Here is a 10,420-nt window from a genome sequence, read left to right as displayed (position 1 = left end):
CTTAACCCCTTCACTTCCGCTATTATGCAGCCTTTTCCCGCGTGGTATTCCGCGCCCCGTTTTCACTGTACCCGTGCCTTCTGCGGCTCCGAGGAAAAAGTTTAATAACTTCCGCAAAAAAAGACACAGGAGGATAACTTTTGTTTTATTTCAATCCTTAATCACAGGCAAACGGTATTCACTTAAAAAGACTTTCGAGTGTGAAATAGCTTAAAGCACACGGGCATGTGAAGGGCGACTTCACATTTTTCGCACTCCCAGCGGCTCTCGCTTCTTTCGCCCTGGACCTTGCAGATCTGGCACCGCCTAGATGGGTTTGGTTTCGTAGCGTTGGCTGTGATCTGGCGAGGAAAATGCGCCCATTCGTATCCCTCTAGGCGCATCGGCGAGGCACTCACTGATGGCTTTCCCCGTCGCTTGTAACCGGGCAACACCGTCTCCTCCACGATCTGCTCGGCAAGGTCGACTTTCCAGTCCGTGTAGCCAGACTTCTTGCCTGTGGTCTTTCCAAAAAGTATATAGCTGTTGTAGACAGCTATATCCATGACGTAGAAGCACGGCCGTACCCAGAAAAAAATTTCGGGGGGGGGGGTTTTCGTGGACAACGGTGGCCATTTTGAAACTGTCTATTGTCTTATTTTCGCCTACGAATCATGTTCATCGGTGGCATATAATGGAGAGTTGCAGCAAACCAGAGAACCGGTCCCGGTTTGGTATCCGGTAGCCGACCGGCGCCACTGCGCGTGCGCAGAGGTGGAGATTAAAATCGGCTGGCTGCAAGTGCACCGACCAGGGCTGTACCCAGAAAAAAATTTCGGGGGGGGTCAGAACCCCCAAACCCCCCCCCCCCCCCTGGTTACGGCCCTGCGTAGAAGAAGATCTTTTTGTACCCCTTGGCATATCTCCGCATAATGGGAAACGAAGCCAGCTGCTGATCCTCACGGTCGACGCCTCCCATACCTCGGTTGTAATCAAGCACAACCTGGGGTTTGAGGATTGGCTGGTTGTGTTTTCTCTGTTTTCCTGTGTCTGTCAGGTTTGTTGTGTCATGGGAGGTCGAAAGCAAGGTTACGGGCTTCTTGTCCTGCCATGTCACAGCCATCAGTCCACGGGAAAAGAGGCTGCGACAGTCACCCTTTTGAAGGTTGATTTTTTTCAGATCCTGCGGCATGTTCTTTCGATGCACCCGAACTGTCTTGACAGCGTTAGACCCCGCTTCCTTGATGTGAAGAAAGAGTAACCGGGACGAGTACCAGTTGTCTGTATGGATGGTGTAGTGTCTAGTTTCAGTTTGTGTTTGAACTCCTCAACTCCAAGCAGCCGAAGGAACATTGACTATCGAGAGGCATGCTTGGACAGGCCTCCCGCGGTGTATGCGGAGCATCGCAATGTAACCTCCAACAATCCTATGTAATCTCAGTATTAAACGGTCTTAAACCACTACAGATGGTGTGACCATTTCCAAGACGGTGTCCCACAAGGTCGATTACAACAGCCTCGCTGCATAACATTCCAGCTGTTGCCGGGGTCCTCTCACTTTTGCCTGTGTAAATAGAAAAGTTCAGGCAGTATCCGCTTGACGACTCGCACAGCTTGTAATATTTGATTCCAAAGTGTGCGCAATTCGACGGATTGAATTGAATGTAGGACAGACGACCACGAAACTTCATGAGGCTCTCGTCTACCGCCAGTCCCTCTCCTAGAGAATACGACTCGCCAAACACCTTCAAAACATAGTCGAGGACTGAACGCAGCTTTTGAAGTTTGTCGTCATCAACTGGCAGGCTGTTGTCGCACAGGTGAAGGTATCGTGTGAGCGCCCAAAACCACTGGCTGGGCATCATGGACGCGAAGAAGGGCGTGCTAATGACGCTTCTCTGAAACCAGTAGGCTTGAATCCTCCTTTTTTTCACTTGGCTCATGAGAATACAAAGGGCAAAGTACGCCTTCATCTCACCTGGAGTCGTGGGAAACCACAAAGGGTCCGGAGAGGAGGCCTGCTTCTCAAGTGCGTACGCATTCGTGTGACGTGCAAGCATCTGCCAAAAGTCCTTGCCTATCAAAGCATTGAACATTGAGAGGGCTGTAGGACTGTCCCCTACAGCTATCTGAATGGTTCTCTTTACACCTGCTGTTCCGGCGAAAGGGATCTTCGCGACTTTGTCGGCACTGTCTTCGTCCTCCCATTGCCAGACGTCGAGCTTTCGATCATGGTGGCGCGACGGGCACCGAAGAATCAAGTGGTTCTTCTGAGTCCGAAGCCTCAGCATTGTTGTCACTGTCCGAATCACTGCTTTCGATGTCCATGGTAATTTCCGGGTCGTCGCAGTCGTCATCCTCATCACTTTCAAACACCAGATCAAGAATTTCCTCGCTGGTGAGACACCTCCTCTTCCTCGACGCAATGTTTTCATACAAAGAAAAAGAACCGCAAACTTCTTCCTTTTCACTTCTAAATATCATAAAATAATCACGTATGTGGTACCATCTGCTGTCAAAAGTACTAATCAAAACACCTACCGCCTGTAAAGTGTTGCCATTTATTATTATGTTTTGGAAACAAATTATTTTGCGGAGGACGGCGATTCGCCGTCTTATTGCACTTTGGCCCTTTCTCCCGCGGACGGTGGATCGCCATCTTCGGAAGCGAATGGGTTAAGCATCCCAATCGATGCTTGGAACATTAAAATACTTGGAGATTATAACATTACGGGTGCTGACACGCATTTTAACTAAAAACTCTTTCAACTTTTCTAAAATGTCGAAACTGAAGTTAGGTGGTCGATAGATGGTACGTATCATTATTTTGATATTAGACAATTTTAGTGTGCACCAAATACTTTCTATTTGCTTTGAGTCTTCGATTGTGGTGCAATCAAGATCATGCCTAGCAATTATGGCAACGCTTTTGATACCCCAATCCTTCCTAAATATTTTATATCCTGCAGGAACTATTTCGCCATTCACCACGAAATCATGCAACCATATCTCTACAATAACCATGATATCGGGGTCATGCTCAATTAAAATGTGTTCAAGTTCCTCAACTTTGTTAATGATACTTCTTGCACGTAAATTAATAATAACAATATTTCGTATGTATTTTGTGGCACTTTGTCATACCATTTCGCAACTTAGTGCCCCGAAATTATCTTTCTGGTATAAGTCTTACTTTATCATTTATGCTATCATCCCAGGCGTATGTAGCTCCATTTATTTTTATCTTATCAAATGCGAGGAAACACTTTTCACCATTTGCTCGGTTTGCGCTGCCATTTTCGCACAGCCTAATGTCTCTGACCTGTCCTGAATAGTCCTCATTTACGGGAATGTGTGTTCCTTGTATTTTTTTTGTGTTACGAAGGATTGCAGTATTGTTGCCTGAGCTACCAAGTTATAGAAAAACAGGTTGTATCTTATCGGATAACAGGCTGCCTAGCCTCTTGATCTGCTGTACACTGCATCTTAAGTTTTGTTAGTAAATTGTTATGCGTAGCACGATGAAATGCTTTTGCAAAATCTATGCTCATGACATAAATTTGTAGTCTCGAATTCATTGCAGAAGTAACATCGTGAAAATGTTTTACAAGTTCTGTCCTTGTTGACAAACCTGCCCTGAAGCCTTTTTTTTTTTTAAATAAAGGAAAGCATTGTTTTTTAGGAATTTAATTTTATGTTTTGCAACTACATGCTCCATCACTTTGCAGCATGTCCTAATGGCACTGGACGTTAATTATTTATTTGTAGACGACAACATTTTTTAAATATTGGCACCATTTTAGCCCTTAACGAATCAGGAGGAAGAATACTTGTTTCTAGAGACTTCTTCAAAAAAAATATTCCAGGTAGAATCACAACCATTCAGCGTATCTTCCGATAAATTCTCCGGGGATGTTATGTGGTCGTTGAGCCTTTTTTGCATCAAGATGCAATATCGATCAAAAATTCCATCCTGCGTTATTACTAGCTGAGCCATCTGAGGTAGCCTTGTGCTGGTAGAAATTGAAACCCTTTTTTTCTTTTTTTGTCTTTCTTCGTAATAACCGATTGAAAAAGTACATAAAACCTGTTTGCAATATCCTTACATTCCGTGACTACTCAATTATCTACAATGATCTGTTCAATTTGCTCCTTTTTATTGCTGACGTACCTCTAGAATCTGGCTCGTGAACTCCTCAGAATGTCATGTAGATTGACCAGAAAGAACCTTTCTTTCTCTTATTTTAGTAATGGTCTCGTTATTCTGGTAATCTCTTAAATAACTTCCTTTTCTTTCTTTTTTCTTTTTTTTTTGTGCTTTCCACATTTACCTTATCTTAGGCTTGTAGTGATTGATTTTTACAAGTAATCCTTGGATTATCCTTTGCTATTTGCTTTACACATGTACGAAATATAGGTTTCAATACAGTATGATACCAAATTCCTCAAGTAAAGTCACATGTCCACCCTGTGGGTATAGGAAAGATTTGTAAAATCATCCCATCGCATCTTGAGGTGTTCAAGAATAGCAACCTCACTTTCCCTGTTAAAATATTTTATTAAAGATTTTCTAGCAACGCACTGTTCTTTCCTGCGATGTAACATAATATTTAGTGGAACCATTTGATCAACTGATATGTCTTGATTTACAGTGGTGGAATAATTGTTTATGTTATCTGACAGAAATACCAAATGAATGAATGTTTTGCTGAGTCAGTAATTCTCGTGCAATCCAGAACTACTTGTTTGGTACCATAATTAAATGCGATATCAAGCAATATTTCGCAGCTTGCAACTTCTAAAGACCAAACTGAGAGCCGCAACCAATCAATACCGGGACGGTTAAAGTCCCCTGGTATGATTAGTCGAGTATTGCTCTTTATATGTTTTCCTAACTAATTACAAGTTATCAAGATCCTCGAAAAACGTGGATGGAGCGTTTGGCACACTATTCGCGACTCCAGCGACCTATAGTTGGCGCTACCACCAAACAAACATGGCGGCTGAGTCCAGGTCGCGTCGGCTCGGCCGGGCTGCCTGAACGGGTGGCGCATTCAATTTAACAGATTTTCTTTTGTTTAATGCCCAATTTTATAGGTATCTGAACTGAGACGGTTGACGGTAGCCGGTGCACATAAACTTGCAGAGCATAGTTTTGTTTTCCTGATATTTTTGTTCTGCTCATGTGAAACTTTCGTTTCGGAGATTTCGTTCAAAACCAAAACTATGGGCTCCGAAGAGTCGGTAATAGACTGTAATCAGTTTTGATAACCTAAGGAAAGCGGCGATGACTACAGAATTGTTCCACCGAGAGCAATCCTCAGCTAAATCGCATGCCTCGACCATGCGACTTATCTGTCCACGAAATCAAGCTTTTCTGATATCCACATTTAGAAAACAGCTCCAGTCGTCTGCTCGGTCAACAACACAGGCTGCAGGAAAATTACGAAAATTAATAAAGTGCTTTTTGAGCCAAGGAGCATTTTAACCCGCTAGTGCCCAACTAAGCAGCTGATACTCGTATTTCAATTGTGGTTTAGTAGCAATCGATAAGTCATTTTGACGAGCGGGTTATGCATTATATTACATACTATGGTCCCACTAAAGCGATATTAGTATACACTTCGGGTTGAACTATGAGTTTAGTTGACTAGCTTTTAGGTGAACTGCTGAATAAAAGTATAACTGACAGACAGAGCGATACTACTTAAACTGAGCCAAATGGTTCTAGCCGGCAGCACGGAGGCGAATGCGGACAGACTGAAGAGAGCCTTCGTTGAAGATTTACGCAGAACCTCTCTGCATTGAACTCGACTTCGGATCCTGAACGGAGAAAATGAGTATTTTCTGTGGCCGGTCAACCTGTGCAATGTAGACGTATATTGTTGATGGCTTCGACGGGGGTATAATACAAATATTGCAGGCGCGATAGATCATAATGCCGTGACAGCTTCTAACTTTGCGAGACGCATCCCCCACCTTTTGAAAGCATGTAGATAATTTCCCTCATTAATCATGCAGCGAGCAGGTTTTCCGAAATGAAGTAATTGCGAAATCAGCCCATCTCCTTAAGTGTGGTCCAGAGGCTTTTTCGGCGAAAAGCAGCCAAGACGAATAGCCAACGCACCGACCGGCGCGGTTGGCTCAAACTTGAAGCTGATGGAACACAACCAAACTCAAGAAAACCAGCTATCGAACCTTCCTATTCACTTGACTGTAACATCGGTGTTCCTTCCAGTGAAACACCTAGTCTGTCGCCCTTACTCCACTGTTCTACAGTCTTGTTAAAAAAAACACTTATCAGTTACCAAGTAGTCGTCACTTTGAATGTGGTTCGAGACAGAGAAGAAATCAAAACGTTTTTCCTAGATTCCTCCCCATCCAAGAAATCGAAAACATGCGACCGTGTGTTGTGGAGTAAACGGGCTTTCGAACACGTGATGGAAGGTAACAATTTACTGAGGCTTCACCACACTAATGAACACTCGGGCAAACTTAAGAAATGTTCGGACCTTCGTCAAATTACATTGTTTGGCACCGCGCCCATAACACGTGTCCGCGAAAGCCACCAGAGACGGCGAGGGGCGCGGAGCGACGTGGTCTGGCTGGTTCCCGGTTTTGCCGCTTGGTGGCGTCCGTTTAGCTGGAGTCTCGAATAGGCAGTTACAAACACAAATTATATATTACAAAAATAAATTTTGCACAACAATGCCTCTTTCAACTCACAGTTCAAGAGCGAACAAGAAGGTGGAATAATATGGTCAATGTTCACCTAAGACGGCCAACAGGTTTTAATTTCGATAAGATAATGCGTCTTGTATAGCATTATCATATCCTCCAAAGATGTTGCTTTGTTTACTGTGCTTCTAACATTAAAAGTGATCATTTTTAACTCACACGGTTTTGTAACTGAATGTGAAAGTAATTACCGGTCTTGTCTCATTTTGTGAGGCACTGGACACCTGCATTGCTTCCAACGTCCCAGTCTAACACTTTGTTGTTGTTTCTTAGCTTGTCGTGGTGAATAAACACAATCTCCATTTTCCCTGTTTTGTTTTTGCACCTTCCCAGTTTTTTCTTCTTCTGACATTTAACATTTCTTTTTGCAATGTCACAATGTTACACTCAGCTTACTTCCCTTAAACTTTTTTGCATTTTTTCAGGATCTTTTGCTTCTCATTATAATCCATGAATTTCATAATTACTCGTCATGTGCCCTGTTTTTTACTGACCAATCCTGTGTATTTGTTCAATTGCCATAGCTCTTACTTCCAACTTGTGAGAAAATATTTCCTTCACAACAGTCTCCTTTAGCCTTGAAGAGGTTTCACCATCGTCTTCCTGCAGTCGGAATATTAATATGTTATTTCGTGTACTGTATTTTTCAGTTTCAACTATTCTTCCCTTCTGCTGCTCTACCTTATGTTCTGATTTCCCTTACAGTCTTTCTCACTCGATCTACATTCCCTTTTGATTTCCATAATATCTAGAAACGCTTTTTGTTTAATCTATTTTTTCTTTGTTCATGTCCTGCATGTTACTGTCTAATCCTGTCTGGTTTTCCTTGATGTCTTTGAGATCTCTACTAAACTCTTCGTGCCCGTCAAGTACTTTTTTGCAACAACTCTTGGATAGTTGGTCCCGGATTTGTTTCCACGATTCATGCAAGTAGCAGTTTTAAAACAAGCCAACAATCACTGGTCAACATAGAAATGCACATTATGGGGCACGGCAGCACAATACAGTAAAACCTCGTTATAACAAAATGTGATATAACAAACTAATGGATATAACAAAGCAATCGTAATTCCCCTTGCTTGCTAATAGTGGGAAGAAATGGATATTGGCTATAACAAACTAATGGTTATAACGAAATAATTACGACCGCTCCTTCAACTTTGTTATAACGAGGTTTTACTGTAATACAATAAGAGCTAGAACGGAACGATTTATATTCATCGTGTGTCACTAACCTGTAGTGAAGACCATTGTAATTTAAGCATCTTGCCGGCGCAATCACCAGCGTGCCCTCTGAGGAGTCTGAAGTCGTCTGTAGATTTTATAGCCCATGGTGCTGAGGTCATCGTCTCCCGCTGCTGTCCGCGATTGCTGGTCATGCTGACTGACTCACTGAAGTTACGGTGATACGGCTGGCCGAGGTCCGATGTATCCCGTCTGTTTGCGGTGGTTAGGGTGAGAGGTCGACGAGAAGAATCTGTTATGAAAATTGTGGCATTTTCAGCATCTTGTGCATGGAGTTGGGATCGTGCTAACTCGGCTATTGGGCCCGAATGCTACCTCCGACTGGCTGATTGAGCCCCGCCCGAAACACTGACGCAGCACTCGTGCCCAATAGACGAGTTAAAGAGTAATGCTATACGAACAGCCTTGTGCACCAAGACTGCAAATGAAGCCCATTTTTGCCTGTTTTCGGTTTCTGATGCCATACGGCCCCATGTATTGGAAAACTCCTTCGGCCTCCATTTTCCCATTGGAATGTTAAGAAAATGAAGTAGAAGTTTATAATAACCTATCGGATTGGCCTGAATTTTGGGCATCTGGTTGTTATCTGTAGCACTACGTTTAGCCGGAGACTGAGTGTTAGGTGATGCATAGTGTATTTTTGCTTTAAAAAAAAACTTTTTTTTTTGTGACAGCTTCTACACTATTTTCAAGTATTGGAAAGGAAAAGTGACGCAATGTTTTACTGGCTAGTGCGGCTTATACGCCAAACTGCTTAGTCGGACTCTTTTTATCGTCATACATCCTTAAGGGCCTTCTAAAAAGTACATTGCATAAGATGGGGGCTGTAGAGAATGTCAAATAAAAATAAAGAATAGAAGCACGAAAAAAAATGGCACTGGCACGCCCGCGAGTAAACCTTGAAACTATATTGCAGTTGAAAAAAACAAAGAACTTTAGAATTAGTAACAGATAAATAAAACATTACCTCGATTTGAGTCTTATTACACAAAGTAAACCATAGTTTATTTGAAATGTTGAACTGAATGTACTATATAGCTTCTGTCGAGCAGCAGCAACATGGAAGGCCTTGGAGGCGATTGTACCAGTAGACGAGATTTGTCGGCAGCAGCCGACTAAACACGCAACATTCAATTTTTTATTTTTTTATTTGTTTTGATTCGGGGAGACAGATAACAGGGGCAAGTTCGTTACCGAGCTCTTTGCATAAAAGAATGGCTTCCAAATTTAATGTTTTTGTTCACATATTGTTTTATGTACATCTAAAATTTTAGTACAGACATGACATATGTACAACTATTGCGTTATTTAATATCTAGAAGTTAAATATGGTGAGGTATGAAAACCGTGTGCGGTCTGGTAATTAAGTACACTACCTCGAATACCCTGTGTTTTTGAGGAAAAAAACAGCAGTGTTGTATCATCGTAAAAGTGAAGTACGCATAACGAAATGCTCTGTCTCCTCCAAAGTTTCTTCCTAACGGTTAATACCACATGCCAATTAGCTTAAAAGCAATTTTATGCCATTGTCAACGACAGAATGGCTGTGGGCACCTCAAAAATCCTCGTTTTTTCTTTCAATATATTTTTTAAGAGCTTTAGTGTTTTGACGTGTCCACTATGTATGCTATATTGAGGTTACTCCTGAACATTTTTTTTTTATTTTTTTTTATTTATTACATGGAAATTTGTTCGAAATTTAGGTTACATGGTTACAAGGTGAAATGATTATGTACACAGCGATGGATATAAGGTGAAAAGTTGAGAGGAATGTCTGTGTAAGCCGCACTCCTATAGCACTATTTCACTCCCAGCACATCATAAACACAAACAAACACAACGTTTTTAAGCAGGCTATAATCTCGTTCATTTCCAGATATTAAAAATCTGGAAGTCTCAGACACGCATCAAAAAGGTGAAACCATTCAGGTACTGGTGGGTGAGCTTCGTAAACACCTCTTACTTTCGAAATTTCTTCCAGAAAAATTAATTTTCTGGTGCGTGGTGTGTCGGCATTCCTATCAATCATCCGGCATCTCCAGAGGCTGTGGAGGCCTATCAGCATAAGTAAATCATAGGGAATGTTTGTCTCAATAGGTATGTGTAAAAAATGAATAGTATGATCGGTAAAGTCGATTTCCTTTTTAAGAGTTTGTTGGAGGACATCCCAGAAGAAAACAGCATCTGTACAGTAGATGAAGCAGTGTTCTATTGTTTCCGGTCGGGGGCATAATCGACAGTCAATTGACCACGGCACAAAAAACCCACGTTCTTGGAGCCACGATTTTACTGGAAGCGTTGATGAGTGTAACCTAAAGAAAAATGTTTTGGCACTTGGAGATATGCACATTCGCTTTACACGTTTTAGAACATCTTGTCCATTACAGTCACTAAATCGTGTCCTATATAGTGGAATGGGAAAGAGACTTTCAATCGAGACCTGTGATAGTCGTTTTCT

The sequence above is a fragment of the Ixodes scapularis genome, unplaced genomic scaffold, assembly GCF_016920785.2.
Source record: "Ixodes scapularis isolate PalLabHiFi unplaced genomic scaffold, ASM1692078v2 ptg001953l_1___fragment_1__unscaffolded, whole genome shotgun sequence".
Lineage (NCBI taxonomy): Eukaryota > Metazoa > Arthropoda > Arachnida > Ixodida > Ixodidae > Ixodes > Ixodes scapularis.
The sequence above is the reverse complement of the archived record's forward strand: the minus strand, read 5'-3'. Positions refer to the sequence as shown.